Here is a 24,835-nt window from a genome sequence, read left to right as displayed (position 1 = left end):
TTCTTTGTGTTCTGTGGCATACAAGCATGCATGCTGGAAACCAGAATTGGGGCCACAGTTTATAAATTGCAAGTGAAATACAGATGTGCCTTTACTTCTGCATCTGCATCCCAAATTCATCTGGAAGATGCATCCCATTTGGTTCTTTCATGCATCTTCAATGCGGAATTTGGATATTTTGCAATTTTTTTAAAAAGTATATGTATATTTAAAGGAAACTGGATTGTTTTTAATGTAAGAAATTGTTACCCTCAATTATTCCATTGGGGTACAGCATGTACAGAATAAAATTATATTAATAAAATTAAATTATAAGTTCTATATTCTTCACTTAAATATTGTGCTGCCTTATACTGAGATATTAATGACAGGTTTCAGAGTAGCAGCCGTGTTAGTCTGTATCTGCAAAAAGAACAGGAGTACTTGTGGCACCTTATTTGAGCATAAGCCCACGAAAGCTTATGCTCAAATAAATTTGTTAGTCTCTAAGGTGCCACAAGTCCTCCTGTTCTTTGAGATATTATTGTAATTATTCACAGGTTTGACCTTCAAGTCATTTGTCCTTTCTGTCCCATAAAGGGAATACACTACTTGACTGCAACTCCTCATAGGATCTTGTAAGGGTTAATTTAGTAACTGCCTCTAAAGTACTTCGTAGATATAGGAGTCTACATGTGTTATTATAGGAGTCCTATCGCATGCAGCTTAATTTTAACTACAGAAATCTATTTTAGGAAGGGGGACCAAGACATTATATCAATTCTTTTCTGTTTGTACCATATCCAAAGTTGTGCTAGTCACCTCTTAGGACAATTAGTAAGAGACAAAGTCCCTTCCCTGAAGAGTTTACCATCTAGAGCAGTGGTTCTCAAAGCCGGTCCACCGCTTGTTCAGGGAAAGCCCCTGGCAGGCTGGGCCAGTTTGTTTACCTGCCGCATCCACAGGTTTGGCTGATCATGGCTCTCACTGGCCGCTGTTCACCACTCCAGGTCAATGGGGGCTACGGGAAGGCCGGCTAGCACATCCCTAGGCCCGTACTGCTTCCTGCAAGCCCCATTGGCTTGGGGTGGCGAATCGCAGCCAGTGGGAGCCACGATCGGCCGAACCTATGGACGCGGCAGGTAAACAAACCGGCCTGGCCCGACCCGACAGGGGCTTTCCCTGAACAAGCGGCAGACCAGCTTTGAGAATCACTGATCTAGAGTATCAGTTTTGTTCCCTTTTCTCCTAAATGCGTTGTAGGCTATTTTAGGAAAGGTTGAGAATTGATATGCCGTAAACAGTCTAGAGAGATTATATAAATCAGAATTACAGAGGACAAAATGAAAAGCAGTCTCTTTGGGGGACACTTTATGGGGGAAGGATGTGGTTAGAGGAAGACGGATGCAGATCAGCAAATAATTTCTTTAGGCCCAGTCCTGTGAGGTTCTGGGCACCAGCAATTTTTACTGAAGTCAATGGGAGCCAATAACTGCTAATGGGGGAGGAAGGACGGTGCAGTGGTTTGGACCCTTGTCTAGGGCTCAGGAGTAATGGGGTCAGTTCCGTGCTCTGCCACAGACTTCCTGAGTGACCTTAGGCAAGTCACTTAGGGATTGTCTACACAGTGCTGCAGTATGAACTAGAGGGGTGTGAATTGTAGAGCGTTCTAACTTGTTGCACTCCAACTGCCCTGAGTGGATACTACTGGTGTGAACTAAAAAGGTATCTTGTGCACATTACAGGACTATGTTAATGTGAACTAGCTACCTTTTAATTCACACCAGCAGGGTCTACATGGGGCAAGTTAGAGCCCTCTCAGTTTCCACACAGCACTATGCCCTGTAGCACTGAACTTGGTCTCTTGCCCTCAATTCCTCAATGGAAAATCCATAAAATGGAATATAATAGATGTGTACAGATGTGTGTGTGACAAAAAAATACAAAAAATGTGGTGTTCATATAATGTAGTAATGAGGGGGCCATATACCCAATGGATGATGGCTCAGTACTGGAGTAACTTTTTGGGGCTTTGAAGAAGATACTACACACACACACACAAGTAGGACTAGGGTTTCTCACTAGGCCTGATCCCCAGCCCACTCCACTGAAATCTAATCTTTCCTTCTTTCAGCACAGCATCAGGCAGGCCCCCCAAATAACTAAATTTTTTTTTTAAAGTCATCTGGGCTGGGGCTTGCTTCTTTTTTTTTAGGTGGTGGTGTCAGGGACTGTGTTGGCTTTGTGGATCTGGGACATAATCATAGGGGTATCATTCTTCAGAACTTCAGTGGTTCCCCTTATACACTTTGCTGACACTCGGACGTTCACAACTTCTTCCACAAGGACCACAAAAATGAGTCAACTATTTAAATATGCACATGCCTACAATGAGTATTGAGAGGATAAGATTGCCCTAGTGTTTAGTCCACTCAGCCCTTCCTTTCTCTGTTTAACTCTTTAGGACAGGGGTAGGCAACCTATGGCATGCGTGCAGAAGGCGGCACGCGAGCTGATTTTCAGTGGCACTCACTCCTGGCCACCGGTTCAGGGGGCTCTGCATTTTAATTTAATTTTAAATGAAGCTTCTTAAACATTTTAAAAACCTTATTTACTTTATGTACAACAATAGTTTAGTTATATATTATAGACATAGAAAAAGACCTTATAAAAACATTAAAATGTATTACTGGTACACGAAACTTTAAATCAGAGTGAATAAATGAAGACACGGCACAGCACTTCTGAAAGGTTGCCGACCCCTGCTTTAGGATCTGGGACTGTCTATTTCTATTTGCTGTGTAACAGCCCAATTCTGTTCACCCGGAAATCTGGGTAAAAACCCACAGCGGCTTTCACATTGCAGATTCAGGCAATAGCATGCTGTTCCAAATCTTATGGAAGTCATTGGAAAAAACTTTCCACTCGCTCCCCTGGGCTTTTCATCTGGCCACAAAACATGTAGTACACATTTGGATTCAGTCAAAAATAACTAACATTTCTTAACAGCTACTTGCTGTTTCTACCTTTAAAAATTTGCCCTCTGGGTCAGACCCCTTGAATCATGGATTTTGTGGTCTGATATCATGACATGTAGATGTGGCAAAGCAGCACCGACATAAGATGAAGGTGACATTAATTTACTTGGAGATTGGGTAGAGTCAGAGATTAGTTATTGTTATTATTGGGTAGAGTTAGAGATTAGTCTGCTAAATGGAGCCAAAAAATGATAGGCAAACCACAGAGGAATGGATGATGATGCTCCACACACTGCCACAGGGGTCACCTTTTATGAAGCTACTTTTTGCAAGAACTATACTTGAAAAAGATTCGAGAGAGAGAGCAGCCAGGGCAGGTAGAGCCAGTTGTTTCTTTTGATGAGCCTGGTATGTTTGGATCAGAAAGGTTAAAGTTTGATTAGATTCTTAATGTACTGTAAGTTTTGCTGAATTCTTACAACTCTCATTCTGAGGCAATTTATACGGATTTGGAGAAAGGCTTTTGCTGAGCTCTAGCTCCACAGCAATTTATGCCACTTTCACTCTGGAAACCGAGATGATAATGAAGTGAATTTCGTGTTCTCTATTCAAAGGCCATTTAGGCTCTTGATTCGATTGTTTTAGCAATATAAATTGCCCAGCACTAGAAAAAAAAATAGCCAGAACTTTTTAATTGGCTTTACAAAGAGAACCAACCCAGGGAATGTGTCTTAAAAACAAACAAACAGAAACTGAGAAATGAGTGCGCATCTGCAGCTCAATGCTATAACAACTTACTCTGTAAAATTCCATGTACTCAGTGTTCTGGAACAACAGGATAAACGAGTTAATTGTAGATCTAAAAATTGTTTGCCAGATGCTGTCTATTCTGCTACCAACACCTGTTTCAGATCATGCTCTCATTAATTAGAATATGATGAGCAAGCAGGCAAGTTCAAACACTCTGCTGACAATGCCTGTGTGGCAGATATGAAATTCCCATTTGTCATTCTCCATGGTCAGGGAGTAATTTATTTCTGTAATCTGATAGAGATATTTTTTCAAAAATTGTTGTGATAATGAACATATTAGTTAGGGCTGCATTTTTGTCATGGTAAATTAAGGAGGGAAATCATGGATTTTCCAGAGGAAAGTGTCATCTTAAAAGTTATAGTTTAAAAATATTAGAAACAAACAACTCTGGAGTCTAACCCAGGCTTTTAAATCTCTGGATACATATTAGGAAGAATTCAGTCTCTTTCAAGTTCTCTGTTCACACCAGCCCAAACAAGCTGTAGTGTATTGGATTTGGGTAGTACTGCTTTAAATAGTTTGAGAGCCCTCTAGTATACCTCATTGTCTTGCATTGAGGAAGATACCAGAACCTAACAAAGTAGCAGATGTATGTGTGCACACGCAGCCAGGCCTCATAAAATATCAGGGTTGGAAGGGACCTCAGGAGGTCATCTAGTCCCACCCCCTGCTCAAAGCAGGACCAATCCCCAGACAGATTTTTGCCCCAGATCCCTAAGTGGCCCCTGCAAGGATTGAACTCACAACTCTGGGTTTAGGAGACCAGTGCTCAAACCACTGAGGTATCCCTCCCTCATGTAGTTACACATAATTAATAAACAGTTAGTTGGAGCCCAACTGTGCCCACATGGTTTCCTCATATCCTTCATGCTGTGTAAAGAGCAAAGGCAACATGAAAACACACACACACACACTTTCCTGTGAGCTCCTTGGATACCTAACCTGTGCCCTTTACGATTCTTCCAGGCCCCTTGAATGTCTATCCACTGCTCTCTCCCCACTTAATGCTGCTGCTTCTAGTTCTGGATCTCAGTCACATTCATGGGGAGCCAGGATCATGATGACTCCTTCCTGCCCCTTCCCTAGCTAAGGGGTTTTTTTTACACTGCAAAGAACTAACAAGCCTGGGTCGTGAAATTCATTTTGAGGGTATTTGGATTGGTTTGAACTCATCTTTACATGGAACTCAGCTAGAGTTTGGGTTCCACTGCAAACTCCTCTTCCACAAATAAGCAGTTACTCACACAAATCATCTTATTGCAAGTTCACTGTTTTGGGTAAAGGGTTCACATTTTAGCCTTTAGTAATCCCAGACAGAAACCTGGTGTGACACACTGTATCTCAAAACACCACCTGTACCCACATATTCACCACTATTATATGATTATGATGTTTTGTACTGAGTATGCCTTGTGAGGTATCATTTAAAGTCGGTCATGATCTGTTGAACATTACTGTCCTGTTGAGTTATATGTATTACCACTGTATGTGAAGTGAAGAGGTTTTGCTATATGTATGTTATTGAAATATGTTACCAGTCTGGGAGACACTCACAGCTAGCCTTTCAGTGGCAACAAAAGAGCAACTAATATCCCCAGAACAGGATTTACAGCAGGACTGGCCAGCCATGTGTTGATGCCCATTAAGGAGAATCTACTATCCCAGGGGGGCCCTCCTGAAAGAGCACATACATAATGGGGGCTGTCTAGACCCCATGACACAGGAAGGATCTTTCCAGCACCTGGAAGAGAGTATAAAATGAGGGGCAATGACACCACCAGTTCGCCTCTCTCCTCTCCCATCTTAACACCTGGAAGCAAGATAGTTTTGAAAAAAAAGAAAAGCCTGCTTGAACTGGGGAGAAGGGATGGTCTTAACTAAGCTTTCTAGTTAGTAAGAACTGTGAACTGAATTCTGCCTGCAACATCCAGTAGGGTGAGAAAAAACTGATTCATTCAAATCTTGCTGATAAAGTTCAGGATTTGGACTGCAATTTTACATTTTATTTCTTATGTAACCAACTCTGACTTCTCTGCCTGACACTTTAAATCACTTACAATCTCTCTTTCTGTAGTTCATAAACTTGTTTTTATGTTTTATCTTTACCAAGGAGTTTGTCTAAAGTGCTTGGGGGAATCTACTCAGATCATAAAGGCTGTTGCATGTCCACTAGCCTTTGATGAAGTGGCAAAACTAACTAATTAATGAACTTGCATTGTTCAAGAGAAGATCTTGAGCGGTGTAAGATGGTACATTGCTGGGATGCAAGCCTGGGAGGATTTGCTGGCGTCTCTATGTGTATAATTCATGAGAGGCTGGGAGAGCCTGCACATAACTTTGGGTGTGCCTTCACATGCTAATGGCTGTGTGAGAGCAAAGCCAGAAGGGGCTGCTTGTCACTAGTAGAGCAGTGTGACAGGTACCCTAATCCAGAGAGTTAAAGAGGACACAGTGGTCCTACTGGTCCCAGCTTAATTGCAGTTTGGGCAAAAGGCACAGTGTTAAGAGGAATCTGGTGCGGGAGGGTTTGAAATGGTAGGACAGTCAGAAGGAGAGGGTCCAGATCCTAGATACCGGTTTAGAAGAAGAGAGCACAGTACATAAAAATATATGGTGCTACATAAAAATGAACAATGATAATGTTGGTATAAAAAGTCCCACTAAAATATTTATTTGTATTTCACCCCCAAAAAACCCTAAAAGCTCTTGGAACCAATTGGGCTGCACACTATGCTAAACCCTAGAAAACATTCTATAAAGTAGCTAATCCAATAAACCTTTCATACCTGCAGATATGCAAACATTTCTTTCACTGGTAGTTTTCTGAGCCATTACCAATAGTTAGCACAATGAGTTTCTTTCAAAAATTGTTAGGGGAACAGGAATAGAATCATAGAAGCTAGAGATTGAGATTGGTAATAGGTAACCTTGTTTAGCACACTACTCTCTATCATCTTTCGTTTCACTACCTTCCCCCTCCCCCTGACACTTCTCACAATTTTATCTGCCTCCCTCTTTCTGTGAGCCAAATTACCTCACTCTCATTCTTCAAATTTCAGCTCAAAACACTTTAAAAGCTAGTTTTCCACTGTCAGCCTCCATTCTGGCTGGCACATAACCTTTCACAACAGTAGCAAAGAAACATGTAAAGCAAAAACAACTTCTAGGACAGGAGTCGGCAACCTTCCAAAAGTGCTGTGCCGAGTATTCATTTATTCACTCTAATTTAAAGGTGTCGTGTGCCAATAATACATTTTAATGTTTTTAGAAGGTCTCTTTCTATAAATCTAATATGTAACTAAACTACTGTTGTATGTAAAGTAAATAAGGTTTTTAAAATGTTTTAAAAGCTTCATTTAAAATTAAATTAAAATGCAGAGCCCCCAGGACCAGTGGCCAGGACCTGGGCAGTGTGAGTACCACTGAAAATCAGCTCACGTGCCACCTTCGGCACGCGTGCCATAGTTTGCTTACCCCTGTTCTAGGATCTAGTCACTGCAGAACAAAACAAATTTCTTTCTGTAGTAGTTTTACCTTCACATTTCAGAAGCATAAAGTTTGCTACTGTCATCCTGAGTGTAAGTCTTGAAAAATTAATGCTGAAAGGAAACTACAGTCTTTGTTCTTAAAAAGTTAGAGCTGTTTATAGTTTTCCCCTAGTAATGAAGTTGCCAGTAGAGAACATCTTGGAAGGTAAATTATTAAAAGCCACTAACTGAAAGCCAGAATTGGAATGTGGTGATTGAACATAGCCTTGCAGAAGAAACTGGGGGGAAATTAATTTTTTATGAACCCCACCTGCTGAATAAAGCTCTGAAACTCAGAGTTCTGTTGCAATTAAAGAAGGCAGTATGAAGTCATCATGTTTCTTTTTTCTCTCTTGACTACTTTTCCTGGTCACATGAGGTTGGAAGTGCCCACAATTCTTTGCCCCTTTTTCTGGTCCAGAGCACAGGTTCATAGGTCTTGGAGTTCCAGTCCTTTTTTCTTCATATTTCTCATGACAGTCTTCCCATAATATCCTCAGCCTCCCTTGTTCTTTCTTGCTGTCCTCTTCCTCACATGCTCTCTTTGCCAGTCAGTCATTCTTCTCCCATGCATATCATATGTCCAGCCCACCTCAAATATGCACTCTCCAACTTATCACTGAAAGCCCCAAGTTCACCATTACCCTAATTTCTTCCATGCATACTGCCTATCCTCTGCTGGCCTGCCATTGTCCTCAGCATATTATTTTCTTCTACTGGTATCATCTTTTTGTCCATCTCCATAAGACCCACATTTCCAAACCATAGAGCAGGCGGGGACATAAACACATTTATTTTCCCTCTTTCTTACTCTTCTTCCTCCTTTCCTACTTGCATAATTTCCGTTTTCCTTTGTGTTTACCTTCAAACCATGGTTTTCAAACACAGATGCCCATTCTGATAATTCCTCTTTGCTGTCAGTTTTGTCTGGGTATCCAGACTTGCTTCTTCTAATTAACTCCATAGTTAGGATTAAGAGGAGTGGACTCGTCACACAGCCTTGTCTCAATCCCATAGTCACCTCAAAACTCTCTGAAATGCCATGTATTGTTATCACCTTACTCTTGACCCTCAGTACAGCTGCTCCATCATCTCCACTTCTTACAGTCCTCCTTCCAGCCATCTCAATACTCCAAACACCAGCTCCCATTGAACCAAGTCCTATGCTTTCTCAAGATCAATAAATGCTACATTGCAGTTTTACTTTCCATTTATCACTCTTTCACACTTCTGTCTCTTTCTTCAAGAAGTGTCCCAGGAACTCTGCAAGAGCCTAGGAGATCAGCATTCATGGAAACCCGCTAATGGCATCATTTCCTAGAGTTGGACTTGATCTGCATACTTTTCATCCCCATCTGAATTATCCCATATTTGTGTGAGTTCAAACCCAAGGTCTGATTTGTTCTCAGCTCCAGTCATAATACTATAAGAATAAAAAGAGAACCACCCTTTTTAAGATACATAGAAGAATCCCATGACTATGAATTTAACCTTCAACTATTCTAAAGGAACTAGTTTTAGAAGTTGTCAAATTTTTCATTGGAACTTTTCCCCCACTGGAAACTGCCATTTCACCAAAATCTGAACATTTTGCTGAAAGCTGTTGATTTTGATGAAATTTCATTTAAAAAATATCAATGAAATGCTCTCAAAAGTTTTCACTTTGTTTTGAAAGGACTTTATTTTTTAAAAAAATATTTATAATAAAAAATAAGAAATTGAAATGAGAACAAAATGTTTTGATCAAACAAAAAAATTCCAAACATTTCATCAGAAGTTTCAAGTTATTATTTTGTTCTCTTTTGAAATGGAAAACTTCTTAAAATTGCAGCATTTCCCACACAACAGAAAATCCAGTTCCCTCACAACTCTACTGGCTTTATTAGCCAGCTTAAAAATATACAAGTGCGAGAGAGAGAGTTAAAGTCAGTGTAATTTGGAACACTTAATCAGTGGCTAAATCATTTGCTGACATTCGGGTGGGATGGATTTGTGGGATTTCATCTCTGTATCACAATCTTGCCATGACAAGTTTGATTGCCCTAAATCAATCATAACATTCGTTGGTTATGGCTTTGTGCATGTTGCTATGAGTCTGTGTGATGCCTGCTGGTTTCAAATTGAAGGCTGAGGTCACAGCCCCAAAGTCTTTTGTATACACTTCCAAGTTCACAAGATACTGACTTGATTCTCTGTTGTCCTGTAGTCACTTCCACGAGTGCAAGCTGGGAGTAAAATGCTACTAAATCAGAATAGCATTTTATAGTCATTTTGTACTGATATAGGTGACTACACAACATTCAAGACACTGGAGAATTAAGTTCTGCATCTCAAGAAGCAGAGCCTTTTAGCATCATGCGGATGCATTCGCTCAGTGCTGACAGAGAAGAGCATCACTAAATCGCCAACATCACTCCATGCTGCAAATGCAGCTGAAAATAGTATATTTGGATTCTGAATGTATTAGTGGCTCACCCAGGAATGCACATTCTGTAATAAATTTTTAGATTGAATGAAATCATGATATTGCATTGAACTGGCTAGTCTGCATGCGCACCATTGCCCATTGGATAGATGGAATCGGAACAGCTCAACTGTTCATCATAGGTCCTATCCTGTGCACTGAATGAGGCAGGGGATGGTGGAAATAAATAAAATGTGATCATGAAATTAAAGATGATCATAATGTGTATGCACATGGGACCAGAATGAAGGCTACACAGGCAATTTTAATTGTGTCATTTTGTAGCTTCTGAATACTTGAATGTGCTGTAATATTAATGTTCTTTAAATGTAACTTAAAAAAAAAAAACACATAGCCTGCCTGATACACTAATGCTAATGGGAATTCCCTACCCATAAGAAGGTGGTATATCTAACGGCAAGATCTCACTTAACTTCACCTGTCAAACCTTTTCCTTCTTTTGTTGAGCCAGTTACATCATCCAATTACTTCTTCCTGCCTAACTTTAAATTACCTTTTGTGTACCACCCTCTGTATTATGGCATGACATCTTACAACACACTCCGGATTCATTTTAGTTCTCTCTGCTCAACACAGAATTCTTCTTTGATAAGATTAAATTGTTTTACACACATCCTAGGGTATTCCCTTCACCTTTATGGTCTCATTAGGCCTGTATTATTCCTCATTCACAGGAGCAAGATAAGGGCTCCCTTTTATGCCTCTTGTTTGTGGCCATTGCTCATTAATCTACCCTAATTTAGTGTTTCTGCTCTGGAGCACAGCACTATATTCTAATTTCCATCTTTTTATGGTTTGAGGCTCCCATGGCTCTTGTCTCAATTACAACTGTGGGATTAAGAATTCCACGGTATTTATATACGTTCTGTCTCATGATCAAAGGTTTTAAATAAGCACTGTACACACTCCTTTGTCAGCGCCTTCTACATAGTCTTGTACCAGCTATAAGACACAAGACACAATGGGCCGAAGCAGCTACTGCAAATCAACATAGATCCATTGATTGACACCAGATGAGGATCTGGCTTTTTATTCATTGGCTTTTACTATTCCATTACAGGCAAATAGAAGAGCAGTGAGAAACTGGTATTGAATTACCCAATTTAGGGACCCGATTCTGCAAGTTTCTGAACATCTTCAATGCTTAGAATGGGAGTTCACGGTGGTCCTAGGACTTTGCAGGATCAAACAAAGTTTGGTCTGGCTGCCTTCGCTAGCTTTCCTGACTCAGGAAACCTTCTCCCTATTGCTTCACCTCCCTCCTGCCCCAGAAAAATCCCCCCCCTCATTGGCACTCCCTTGCATCTCCCTTCCCCTCTTGAGAACACTGCCTCCCACTCTTCCTCCCTGAGGGATCTCTGCTATTCAAGATTCATAGCCCAGATCTAACTCCAGAATAATGAGACCTTTCATCCCATCTGTATTCTCAGTAAATTATGGCTATAAAAGCCAAAAACGGGAGAGTTTGTGCCCTCCCCTTTAGTACTTCTGTGCAAATATACCAGACAGACAAATGCATTTATTTTTCAGCTCAGCTCACATCTCCACAAGTCACTGCTATTCAGATTCTCCAAATCCTGCCAGGATCCTCCAGCAAACAGAAGGTAGGAAAGACCTCATATCTGGACCCATGGGAAGGAGACTCCGTACCATCCTGCTACAACCAGACTAGAAAAATGCTTTGTACAGACACTTTAGCATGCCTTAAAAGCTAAGAAGTCTGTTTTGAGTCATCAACAGAAATTGGATGATTTCTTGCTTGTCTACAGGCATACACCACATGCTACCACCCAGGAGTCATCTATAACCCTGCATAGCTGTTGGGACCGGTTATGACGTGATGTTGCCTCATGTGTACTAAATCCCAAACTATGCAAATTGGTCAATAACATGACACTTATCATTCTTGTCAAATGGGTACTTGGAGAACTTGTAAAATCCATGGGACCTGTTTCATTTGTGGTAAAACTTTCTCATGGTACTTTGTGGAAATGACATATGGATCAATTGCAGTGTCGACAAGATCCAAAGTCTGGGGATGCTCCAGTAGGACTTTCTGTTCCTCCAATCAAACCTCATTTTGCTACAATTCCTAATTTTGATGACTTGGCTGAAGAAAATTTGGTAGTAGATCCAGTTGATTCCTTACCATTGACTATTCCCATTGTTCAGGCATTGCTGCACCACCATCACCACATTTTCCCAAGAGAGTGTGAAAACCAGTGGTGTGCTTGAATGTATAAATTCTTTAGTTAGTGAGATGCTATTCCAGGGCAGAATAATCCCTTGCAGTTTAAGAGTCTGCAGTAGTCCACCCCACCATTTAGTTAGGTTAGGTTTATGTTAGCCACATCAATAATATATTTGGAAATGACTTTAATGTAAGGTGGAGGAATGTGATGTCCTGTCCCTTTAAATGTTTTGATCTGTGCTTACTCAGAGCAAGAGTCTCACTTTGGTTTCACTTTTGCAGCCAGAACAATAACGACTCCATGGCAGAACTTAAACAGCTCCCCTCTATGTCAATCTCCTTCTCTGCCGAGTCCATATACACCACACAGGAAGTCAGGGGCAGAGCTGGGAATTGAACTCTGATCTCTTTAGATGCCATCGATCACAAGGCCACCCACCTCACCAGCTCTGTCAATACATCAACTCTTGTGAAGATGCTTATAAAAACTCTTGAACCTGTTCATTAGACAATTTGAAGGAATGCATGTCAAAAGAGTTTGAAGGAATCCAGTCCTTTGACTAATAATAAGCAAGTTCCGGTTTGTATCTCATAGAAAATATATTTCTCCCTCCACCCACTGCAGCATTAGGGTGTCAGGAAGGTCAAATGTCTATTGAGTATTTTTAAAAATAAAACAGTAAACAAAAACATCAATGTCACATTTTCTCTGGTGCCAAAAAGCTTCACGAAGGAGAAAAACCCTCCATTTTTTCCTATTAACCTAGACAGGCACAAATATGTGAGCCACAGTTTCATTACAGCTCAATGTTTTTTCCCCAGAGGCCCACTGCACTGGAAATTAATCATTACATTTTGCCATATTCCCCCACCCTCCCCTTGTGCAAACTGTCATGATTTTATACGTGTTTTTGAAAAAGGTTTAAGTATCAAATCTTTTAGCTCGCAGGAGAGGACACATTCCCTCTCTTGATCTTGAACTGCTTTGTATTTTTGTTGAAGGAGAAAGGTGGTCTCAGGGAAACAGCACAAAACAAAAATTACTTCCTGAGTTACAAGGTAATAAAATACAGTGCAGCCTATTTTAACAACCTAAGGGACCAGCAAATGCCAATCACCCAGCAGAAGTGGCCTTTAAGCAAAGGTCAAATAATACACTGAAAACTACATGAGATGGTGTGAAGTGGTTGCTTTTGACAGATATGGCTTATGGAAGAGGTTCTTAGTGGCTTTTCACTGGCCGTATCGTACTTCCACGAGTTTCTCCCCTTTTCTGCGGCCCCACACTACTGAAGTTACATGATGACACTATGGGCCAGATCCTTAACTGGTGTAAATTGGCATAGCTCCACTTCCATGGAGCAACTCCTATTTATACCATCTGAGTATCTGGCACCATCGATCACTATAGTACTTCAGGTTTGATTCTAAACATACAGCAGAATGAAACGGAGTAAAATGAACGAGACTAATTAGAAACAAAGATTAAATAAATGCAACAATGGCCAATAAAGTTCCATGTGGAGAAGGTATTTATTAGATGGGTCTGGTCTTTCTGAGCTGGATACGTGTTAGTTGCATGTGAGAAGGAAGAGATCCTTCCTGCCCCTAGAGCTGCTGCGTAAGAGGCGACAAGAGAAACACATGGAGAAATGTTCAAGACCCACAAGAATATTCATAGAAATAAGAGATGGAAAAAACATCTATTTGTTCCTTTAGACAAATGTTTCTCAACCTTTTTGATATCAGTCACCAGCTTGCTGCCCTCCTAAACGGGTCAAGGAGATCTCAGGGACTGGCGCCAGTCCATGGACAGTAGTTGAGAAACACTAGTTAGTCCATCCCCATGACACCAATTGTTCCTTACATTTCCTAGTGCTTTATCTGATCTTGTTATAGTTGCTCATTTGACAGGCTTCCACCCTTTCCCTTGGGAAACTAGTCTACAGTTAAATACATCTCCCTGATCAGAATTTTTTCCTGATAGCTAGACGACATAGGAGGAAGATGTGAAAATGCCTTTGTCCTTGACTGACTCAGGAACATAAGTATTGCCTTACTGGATCAGACTCAAGGTCCATCCAGTAACCCAGCTAGGACAGTGGCCACTACCAGATATGTCCAAAGAAGGTGTTTACTGCAGGGCTGTTGGCACATGAAGGATAATCTACATCCCACATTAGGTCTCATCCTGATCTGTAATAGTTACTATAAGCCCTGACACATGAGGTTTAATATCCAAGTTTTGTCATCATTAGTTATAACAACGCTGAATATTCTTGATATCTGTATAAATATCAATCCTTTTTTGAGTCTTGTTAAGTTCTTGGCTCAATGATTTTCTGTGGCACCGAGTTTCAGTTTAATGATCTATTATGTGGGAAAGTACTTATTAGTTTTTAATATCTCCACCCTTTTGCTTTTATTGAATTTAATAAAATGTGTTCCTTGTAGGTTCTTATATTATCCTCACTGTAACATCCAAGCACCTTCCCATGTCCATTAAACAACATGACTTATATCTCTCTCCCTAGAGAGAGAAGTCTGTGCACAATGTAGTGTTTTGATGGAGTTTGGAGATTGCATATTTTTGCCCCCTTGTTCTTGTATTAGGAGACAGGAAGATCAAAAGTTCCTGCTCTACCTTTTCTAATATAATGTTGTGTCTCCTCCTATTCACTTCCTTCCTAAAATAATTTCAGTTTATTCAATGCAGCTGAGATTTTTTTCTATCCCCTTGATCATGGGTGTTACTCTTCTCTGAACCAGCTCTAGTTCTGTAATATCCTTTTTGCGATGGGGTGACCAGTAACACACACAATATTACAGGTGAGGCCACCCCACTGATTTCTATAAAGAAAGACATTATATTCTTTGATTATGTATCAGCTCATTCTTTATACAGTTTAGCATCTTCTTTGCTTTTTTAACCACAGCTGCACATTAAACAGAGGTCTTCATAGAATCATCTACGACACCAAAAGTTCTTGAGTTGATAGACTTTATCTGGAACCCTCTGAGGTACGAGTACTTTTGGTGTTTCCCACCAGTGCGCATTAATTTGCATTTATCAACACTGAATTTTGTTTGCCATCAGGCTGCCCATTCACATGCCTTGTTTAACCCTCACTGAAGTTCCTCCCAGTCCTCTCTGCCCATGTCTAACCTAAATAATCTTGTCGTCATCTGCAAATTTTGTTACCTCAACCTCCTTTCCAGGTCATTACTGAATATATTAAACACAGGAGCTAGTGTGGAATTTTGAGGCATCCTGTTATGAACTTTTTAACATGATGAAACTTCACCTTTTATTCCTACCCTGTTTTCTGCTTCCTAGCCAGTTTTTTTTTTTTAAGTCCAAGACACCACTTTGCCTCTGACCTCATGACTACTGAGCTTTTTAGTAGCTTGTTATGCAGGACCCTGTCAAGTCTTTTGGAAGTCTAAGTGAATTATGTTAGCTGGTTCTCCATTTCCATTACTTTATTAACACGGTCAGATAATTGAGCTTGGTGAGATTTTCCTTTGCAGAAATCATGCTGGTTAGTAACTATATATCATGCTCTTACAGGTGTTATATTATTCTGTAATATCATTTCAACCAGTTTGCCAGGTACAGTTGGAAAGCTTACTAGTCTACTACAATTCCCTGGGGCACCTTAAAGCCATTTTTAAGTATAAGTGCAACATTTACTACCCTTCAATCCTCTGAAATAGGGCACGAGAGATTAAGCAAGAGATTGAATATTTTTGTTAGCAGCTCAGCTACTCCATACTTAAGCTTTTAGAACTCTTACACTCTGGAACTATTGACTTATTGTTTTTAGATTATCTGTCAATCTCATCTTTATTACCAGAAAAGAGCAGATCTGGGATAGGACTCTCCCCAACATTCTCAGCAGTAAAGACTGATGAAAATAAATCATTTAGCTTCTTAGCAATGTCCTTATCTTTCTTAATTACCGATTTAACCCTTGATGATCCAACAAACCTACTGATTCTTTTTCAAACTTCCTATTTCTTTGTACATAAAGAATCTCTGGTTTGCTTTTACATCTTTAAGTTATCTGCTCTTCAAAGTCCATTTTGGTCATTCTGATTTCCCCTCTTAGTCACTGTCTGCTGTAATTTGCTGTGGTCGGATTCCAAAATTTTGAACGTTTTCTGTTTGGCTTGATAGCCTGTCAAACCTTGCCATTTAGCCATATTGGTTTACTCTTCGCCTTCTTCGTTCCTCTTTTAATTCAGCTGTACTCATGCTTCTAAGAATATTTTTTGGCTTTTTTTTTTTAAGTAACAGCCACTTTTCTGCCTACCTGTAACCTGCACTAAAGAGCTAGCACAGCCTGTTTACACTCTTTCCAAAGTATTTTCCCCACAGTGGAGTCAGAGATGCCCACTACAATGCTCCTAATGGCCTTGTCCAGGCTAGGATTTAAGGCTTGATATTAGCACATTAGTTCACACAATGTAAATCTAATGTAAAAAAGCCATACTGCCTTGATCACAGGCTAAAATGGTTAAGATGAAGCCTAGGGGGAGCAAATATCACACCTTTAAATTCTAGTCTTTTAAAGCCATTGTCTTTTCCAGACAGAGGAATGCCAGATATTGCACTGGCAACAGGCATGCCCAATGATACTTCCCCAGTGCCTGACTGGGGAGGACAGGAGCATCCTATACACTGGAGATTCTTGGTGTGGCAGTGCCCAGTGGAGTTTCTAGTATCAAGGGCATCTACTAAATTCATAGGTTCCAAGGCCAGAAGGAGCCATTGTAAATAGGTAATAATAGGAGATATGCCAATCTCCTAGAACTGGAAGGGAAGGGAAAGGAAGGTCAGGTCAGCCCCCCCCCCTGCCTTCACTAGCAGGACCAATTTTTGCCCCAGATCCCTAAGTGGCCCCCTCAAGGATTGAATTCACAACCCTGGGTTTAGCAGGCCAATGCACAAACCACTGAGTAATCATTCAGTCCACTTGGTAGCTGTGTGTTAATCACCTGCTGATTAACTAACCTTAAAGCTGTGGGATCTGTGATTTGGGAGGATTTCAGAAGTTAGGGATGAGGACAGCAAGACAGAAAGAGGGGGCGGGAATGAGAGAGAATGTGAGGAGGAGAGAAAAGGTGAGGGGAGAGAGATAAACACACAAGAAAGAAACAGAAGGGGTAAAGGTGAAGGTCGGAAGGAGAAGGGTTCAGGAAGAGATTCTCAGAAGAGGGGGAGTTCAGGGAAAAAGAGTAGGGAAGGGAATGAAGGGAGGCAGAGAGGAGGGTGAAGTAGAGAAAAGGGGAAGGAAAGAAGGACAGATGCAGGAAGAGGGGGAGTAGCCATGTGAGACAGAAACCTCCTTAGTACTGCTTGCGCGCTTCCAAGCACTGTCATCCCTATGCTCTGCAAGAACTGGTACAAATAGTGAGGGGCAGGGCCAGCTCCCTCCTTCAGTGCTGCCAGTGCCAGGAAATATCATAAACAAGATCTAACCATCTTTATTCTTCTTTTTATAATTTCTTAATTGCTTTATGTGAAGAGAGAGGGAGGGAGATGGGGAGTAGCCACAGGAGACTGGAGCTAACTTGGTGCTTCTTGAGGGCATCCCGACACTGACAGCCCAGGACTCCACAAGAACCAGTGCAAATAGTGAGGGGCAGGGCTGCCTTGCTCCCCCAGGACTGTCAGTTACGGGAAATGCTCAAGCAGCACCAAGGAGGCACCTGTCTCCTGCAGCTGCTTCTCTCTCCCTCACTCTCTCATCCATGCTTCCTTCCCTGGGACCACCAAGACTGCAGCATGCAGGGGCAAAGCAGTTCGCTCCTACCCCCTCCTCCTGCCTCCTCTTGCTTCTAGCACTAGAGTCTCTAGCACTTCCGTTTGTCCAAATTCCCAATTATCTGAAAGTTTTGAATGTCCCCCAGGCCTGTCAGATAAATGGGACTGTGCTGTAATGGAATGTGTGATGTATACTTGTATTTCACTAGCAAATTGAATCTTTGTTGTCTAGAAAAGTATTTCTCAATCTTTTTTTCCAGCCGACCCAGTTGAAGAAAATTGTTGATGCCCACAACCCAATGGAGCTGGGGATGAGGAGTTTGGGGCGTGGGAAGGGCTGCAGGGTGGAGTCAGGAATGAGGGGTTCAGGGTGTGGAAGAGGTGTCTGGGCTGGGGGTGGAAAGAGTTTTATCATTACCATATGATGAGACTATGGATAGCCTAATGTTGGCAATTAATTTATCTTTGACTATTAGCGGTAAATATGCCCAATGGCCTGTGATGGGATGTTAGATGGGGTGGGATCTGAGTTACTACAGAGAATTCTTTCCTGGGTGTCTGGCTGGTGAGTCTTGCCCACATGCTCAGGGTTTAACTGATCGCCATATTTGGAGTCAAGAAGGAATTTTCCTCCAGAGCAGATTGGTAGAGGCCCTGGGGGGTTTTCGCCTTCCTCTGCAGCGTGGGGCACGGGTCACTTGCTGAAGGCTTCTCTGCACCTTGAAGCCTTTAAACCATTTTTTGAGGACTTCAATAGCTCAGACATTGGTTAGGGGGTTCTTACAGGAGTGGATGGGTGAGATTCTGTGGCCTGCGTTGTGCAGGAGATCAGACTAGATGATCATAATGGTCCCTTCTGACTTTCAAGTTTAAGACTATCTCTTTTTTTTCCAAAGTACAGAAAAGAAATATTCATTGAACACCTCTGCCTTTTCTGCATTATTATTGATAATTCTACCATTTCCATCTAGCAATGGACAAATACCAGTGTTAAGATTCTTTCTGTTACTAATATATTAAGTAGTGGAAATGGAAACATTTCAGATAATGCTACCATGGAAGTCCTGAATTTTAATCTCTTTTCTAGCCACCTAAATTCTGGCCTCCCAGATCTCTCTCCTGCCTTCCCCTATGCGAGCCTTGGGTGACCACAGCTACATGCACTGCCCTGCAGTCACCTCTCTAGCTGAGCTAGAGGGAGCTTGGATGGGCACATAGGGAAGTCTCATCTGCTTCTTTTGGCTAGAAGTTCATCCTGTGTAGATCTTTGAGGGAGTTGGTATTTTTGTCAACTGAGCATATACTGGAGGACTCTCTGAAGGAAGCAATCAACACCAAATAATCTTGTTTAAAGACATCAAGATTGGAAGACAACATTTAATCAAAACTGGTCTGTATCTGTTTGCAAAGCCCATGCCACCTTTTTCCCCCCAGTGATAATGATCTGAGATTTATCTAGCATGTTCTTATTCTTTGTGATGAAACAAAGAATGGCCATGCTGGGTCAGAACAATAGTCAGTCTAGCCCAATATCCTGTCTTTGGACAATGGCCAGTGCCAGGTGCTTCAAAGGAAACTAACTGAACAGAGCAATTATGCAGTAATCCATCCCCTGTTATCCAGTCTCAGTTTTGGCAGTCAGAGGTTTAGGGACACCTGGAGCATGAGGCTGCATCCCTGACCCTTTTGGCTAATAGCCATTGATGGACCTATCCCCCATGATATTATTGAATTCTTTTTTTGAACTGAGTTATAGTTTTGGCCTTCACAACATCCCGTGCCATGAGTTCCACAGGTTGACTGTGCATTGAGTGAAGAAGTACTTCCTTATGTTTGTTTTAAACCTGATACCTATTAAATTCCTCGGGAATGATCTCCTGGTTCTTGTGTTATGTGAAGGGTTAAACAATACCTCCCAATTCACTTTCTCCATAAGGATAAAAAGGCTAGAGCCTCATTAATAAGCTTTCAGTCTAGTCTAGCAGGCCACTTGGCTCAGCACACAGCCCCCAAAACAGACCACAATATAATCTTCAAACAAGCACACTGCAAACAATTCACCCCAACAATCACATAGTCTCTCCTCCTTCACCTGGCAAACTCCCTTGCGAAACTCCCCCATCCACTGCTCCTGTTCGCTAGCCCCCAGAACCTTGCCCACATTTAGGCACAGGATGAATAACAGTTAAGTACCACTGTGCTGAGGACTAGCGCAAAGGATAGGCACTACTGAAGCCTCATTTTGAGGACATATGTGTGAGATTAAACTGGCCAGCTGCACAGGGGTGAATTTCACCAAAAGTGAAAAGTGTGCAGACTTCCCATCATCTGAAAGTTATTCATGCCAATTTTCTAATAATTAAGAACTAGGAGATCAGGACAAGCTTACAGACAATTCACTCACCAGAAAACCTCAATTCACATTCATCTGATGCGCTTCTCCACCCTCTGTGTCTTTTCATTTAGATAATAAGCTCATTGAGTCATTGAGCCTGGCACCATGTAGCTCTAATCCTGACTGAGGCTGCTCGGTATTATTGCAATACTATTTAAATAGCAATAGCAATTTTATTCATAATAAATCATTCAGCCAGCTCTGAACCTTGATCCAAACCCCCTTAAACGCTAAGGAAAGAGACTTTCATTGATTTCAAAAAAGCTTTGGAAGACACCACTAGACTATCCAATATTACCAACCCAAATATTCGAAAGTCATGACTCCCCTTTCCCAGCCTCCCCCCCCCCCCAAAACATGTGATTGTCTTAAAAATCCTGAAAACACAACATAATATATATTGGGTGCTTTATATTTACCTTCTGGTTTTAACCTCGAGGGTGAACTTAGGTCACTTTTCAAGGTTTACCCCATAACCATGAGGGCTAGAAACATATTTTTTATATGGCAAGCTGAGACTCTCATGTACTCCCCTGATTTCAAGAGATGGGGCTTTAAGAAATACACCAAATATCATGAGAGTCACAATAAAAAAGTCACAAGAGCTGGTCTCACACAAAGCATCTGTGTGGAAAGGTTTTCACATGATTTCCTATCTGATCACACTCAGTGTAATTCATGTATATTGCCCAGTCTCAATGCAATAACGTAACATTTGTTGTGCTTTCCCACACATCCTGTGCATCAAGATTACCTTATTATTGTTTAAAATATTCTTCTTTCACTGCAGAAGTTATAATGGCTTTCATTTAATCCTTCTCTCTCTCTCTCATCATGCTGACCGGCTGCAGAGTCTAATTCCCCTGCTTGTTACAGTTAAGGTTTCTCTTTTGGTCCAAATACAGTGACATTTTAATTAAGAGCCCCTCTCTCTGCTCTTGGTAAGGTTTCGGCTGCTTTAATTTGTTTTTGTTCTTAGCTGTCAGACAGATGCTGTATGGCTAGAGTGAAGATTCTATTCCCCTCATCTCTTTTCCTGTCTTCACCACCAGAATGCGCCATCTCAGATCCATTTCCCTCACTTTAATTTTTCCTCTGTCATCAGTGGAAATCATTGCACTGTTTGATGTAGATTCCCCTGAGTGCTAAGGATCTAGCTATCCTATCATGGTGGTATAAATCAGGAGGAACTTCACTGACATCAATGAAGCTATTCTGGCACAAAAATTCTTGGAGGAGAGAAGAATCACACCTTCTATATTTAATTCTTTCAGCTACTCAGCAATAGCGTATAAATGTAGGGAGTAGGCAACACTGGTCCTGATTCACTACTCCATTATGCCAGTTTGATGCTGTTGTCACTCCACTAAAAATCAATGGCATTAGACTGGAGTAAAACAGATCCAGTGACACTTCCTGATAAATTCTAGGTAATTCAGAGCTAGATCATGTCTCGCTATATCGTACCATCAATCCATGCATGTCAGTCCCCTTAATGCCAATAGGCACTGTACCCAATCCCCATAGGCCAAGACACGTGTGTACATTCATAGGTAACTATTCGCTGCTCATCCTCATACACAGAGGCCATCAAGAGTGGAACCTCAGCGTGAATTCCATGAGCCAAACTGATTCCTGGTGACCAGATGTCCTGATTTTATAGGGACAGTTTTGATTTTGGGGGCTTTTTCTTATATAGGCACCTATTACCCCCAATCCCATCCCAATTTTTTTACACTTGCTATCAGGTCACCGTAGAACTCCACCACAATTAATGCAGCCACACTCATTTGCAGCAAAGTTAAATTTCATTCTGGGGCTCCTGTGTTAGTCAGTAGCCAACTGTGGGGTAGATGCTGCTACCCTTCCACACGCTGACCAGTGCCTTACTCCATTGTTCATACTGGATCATCAAGTGTTTCTGAATGAGTGAGAGGAGATCAAGCTCTGAAATGCTGCCCTAAAGTTTTGTTTGGTAAGGGCACCATGCTGCCGCCTTCACCTCATTGTCCCTACCACTCCTAAAGCTGGCTCCACCCCCTAATAGAACACCATCATGTTCCATTCCCCAGCCCCTCTCAAATCACTCCCACCTGCAACCCAGCCAGTGGGGAGACAAAGTGCACATACAGTACCCTTCATGTCAGTGGAGTAAAACACTACTCAACATGAATAAAGAGAGCAGAATATGGCCCCAGAGGTTATTTTCCATTCCTCCCCCCATTTGTTTCCTTTTGCATTAAAAGGTACAGCCTTTACTCAGACTAATTAACATTCTGGTAAGAGTTAAGAAGCATAATTTTTTATCAGAGGGTTTTTACATTTGTGAAGGAGCCAGTACTGGGGGTGCAGCCACCTCTTGAGCACCTCCTGGTGGCAGAGTGTGGCTCTAGTAAGGGTTAAGGTGGGCTCTAGGTCTCCTAGGTTTAGGAATTTCTTCCCTACAAGTCCCCATCTGAGGTAGGGAGAGGAAACCAGGCCCACCCACTCCACTGGATTCCAGCTCAAGGCCCTCACTGGAACAGGTATAGCCAGGCCTCCTCAGGCCCTTGTTCTTCCTTGAGCTACTTCCTACCTCTGTAGTCTTCCCTTGCCTCCTATCCTGTTTCTCCCTTTTTGGAGTATTTGTTTGTCTGGCAGCTTCTCACCAGTCTGCTGGAGGAAACCACTCTCTGCAAACCCTCTCTCACACAACCACCTTTTTCCTCTGGAGGATTTTCTCTAACTGGGGCCCTTAACCTTTTATCACGTCCAGCTGCTTCCCAGCCTAATTTACTGCCTCCCAGTGACTCGGTGAGTTAACTACACTCAGGTGAACCTGAGCTGCCTAATTCCTCTTGAAAAGTCTGTCAGAGGTAGGCTGGGCCTCAACCCCCTGACAGAGCCAGTAAGGTCTAGCTGTGGACTCTCTCAATTTGCAATAGCTCCTTTTCAGCTATTACTGCCTGTCTTGTCCCCTCTAAGGGAGAGAGATTAGTAGAGTTGCCAACTGTCTAACTGCACAAACCCAAACACCCTTGCTCCACCGCTGCCCTGCCCTCTGTCCCCTGCTCCAAGGTCACACCCCTGTCCTGACCCTTCTCCAAGGCTGCTGCTCCACTCACTCCATCTTCCTCCCCCTGTCGCTTGCTCTCCCCCAGCTTCACTCACTTTCACCAGGCTGGGGCAGGGGGTCGGGGTGTGGGAGCAGATGTGGGGTGTGGGCTCTGGGAGGGAGTTTGGATGTAGGAGGGGGCTCAGGGCTGGTGCAGGGGGTTGGGATGCAGGAGCCAGTGTGGGGTGCGGGCTCTGGGAGGGAGTTTGGGTGTGAGAGGGGATTCAGGGTTGGGGCAGGGGGTTTGGGGGTGGGATGCAGGCTCCAGCTGGGCAGCGCTTACCTCCGGTGGCTTTAGCAGTACTGGAGGCCCTATTAAAGATGCAAATAGAAAGACTCTCAGTACAGAAAAAAAACCAAAAGAAAAGATAGGCAGAACACTTTTAGGCTGTTTAAATAGACCAAGGAAACTAATAGAAGTGTGTGAAGACAACCTGTGGTGAGAGCTGATATTGATCTATGACAGTGTTTCCCAAACTTGGGACGCCGCTTGTGTAGGGAAAGTCCCTGGCGGGCCGGGCCGGTTTGTTTACCTGCCACATCCGCAGGTCCGGCCGATCACGGGTCCCACTGGCCGTGGTTTGCTTGTCCAGGCCAATGGGAGCTGCTGGAAGCGGTGGCCAGTACGTCACTCGGCCCACGAATTTGGAACTGAGCAATTATCGAGTGATCCATCCCCTGTCATCCAATCCCAGCTCCTGGCAGTCAACGGTTTATGCCCATCTCTCTAAGCTTGCCAGATCATTCAGCTATTTTGATTTGTCCTCTTGGTATTTGCAATCCCACCTAGGTTTGTTTTTTTGGTGCATGTGTGTGTGTGGGAGGGGGGAGGGGGGTAATCAATTTGGATTTTACAGTGTGGAATACTTTCAACAATGCAGGTTCTAAGTCTGATCTCTGGGACCCCACTTGGTTTCACCTCTTGATCTGAGCCAAAGCTTATCACGGCTGGCCATTTTGTCCCAGTGCCATTGCTTGAAATGCTCACTGCTTCTGACCTCACTCTCCACTATCAAGTTTATCCACTAGCAAATGGGATCTGCCAGCCAATGTTAATCACACCATAGTATTTCTATAGTGTCCCAGTTTTCATACAGTAACGTATCAAAAGCTTTACTCAAATTAAAGATACATCCACATTTTGCATTTTTCCCCACCCACCCTGTAATTACATCAAGAAAGCCAACTGGGTTTTCAGACATGATTTATGTCTTATGAACTGATGATGGTTATAGCTCAGTAGGTTCCTTCCTCCAAATACTTATATCTAAAGTCCCTTGCTATCCTTTTTAAGATAGTGAAGTCAAGGTTAGTGGTCATTGCTTTCTGGGGTCTCTGGAGACAACCATTGGCCTTTCTCCATCCAGATATCACCCCACCTGTCTTCCAAGTTCCAGAACATATTGTTCTTAGTTAATGTGTCTTTTACAACATATATTTGCATGGCACTTTGCAGAACTAAACAAAATCACTTATGCATGTATTAATTATACATATTAGTCAACTCATGTTTTTATTCTGTACTGTATTAATATTGGCGGAAGGATGATTCTGTAGTCAAGGGACAGAACTAGCTCTCAGGAAATTTGGTTCAATCCCTGGC

The 24,835-nt window shown here is 42.1% G+C and overlaps 1 long non-coding RNA gene across 1 annotated transcript in view; it reads right to left on the bottom strand.

The window, feature by feature from the left end:
* LOC120400302 overlaps positions 1-22,846 on the bottom strand; it is an 82,142-nt gene extending 59,296 nt beyond the window's left edge. The window contains exon 1 of the long non-coding RNA XR_005595701.1: positions 22,714-22,846. This is a non-coding gene — a long non-coding RNA (uncharacterized LOC120400302). The remainder of the gene's footprint in view (positions 1-22,713) is intronic.
* Positions 22,847-24,835: the final 1,989 nt, after the last annotated feature.

This window comes from Mauremys reevesii, linkage group 3 (assembly GCF_016161935.1).
Source record: "Mauremys reevesii isolate NIE-2019 linkage group 3, ASM1616193v1, whole genome shotgun sequence".
Taxonomy (NCBI): Eukaryota; Metazoa; Chordata; order Testudines; family Geoemydidae; genus Mauremys; species Mauremys reevesii.
This window is presented reverse-complemented; position numbering and strand designations above follow the sequence as displayed.